Source organism: Corvus brachyrhynchos, unplaced genomic scaffold (genome assembly GCF_000691975.1).
Source record: "Corvus brachyrhynchos isolate BGI_N302 unplaced genomic scaffold, ASM69197v1 scaffold155, whole genome shotgun sequence".
Lineage (NCBI taxonomy): Eukaryota > Metazoa > Chordata > Aves > Passeriformes > Corvidae > Corvus > Corvus brachyrhynchos.
In genome coordinates, this window is record NW_008238434.1 from 393,434 (window position 1) to 393,788 (window position 355).

Here is a 355-nt window from a genome sequence, read left to right on the forward strand (position 1 = left end):
TTCCCAAGGAGGTGGCGGGGTAACCCGCCGTTACGGAGCGACCGCGAAGTTTGACCCCGGCGGTGGAGCGGGACCAGTGCTCGCAGCCCTGGGAGGTGCTCTGGGAGAACGGGAGTAGCAGGAGTAGTGTCTCAGCCCTCGCCATCGGCTGGAAGCTCTCCGTCACGGCTGACACAGCCGGTCGGTGCTGGGGACGGTCAGCTGAGCGGTTGGGAGAGGAGTGAGGCTGCCAGGGCTGTGCTTTGAAACAGAACCGTTCCCGAGTCCCTCAAGTCGACAGAACGAGATACCTCACGTTGATACGTTCACTCTTCATTGAACTTTGATAGGCTTTGGGGTGAACTTATGCTCAGAT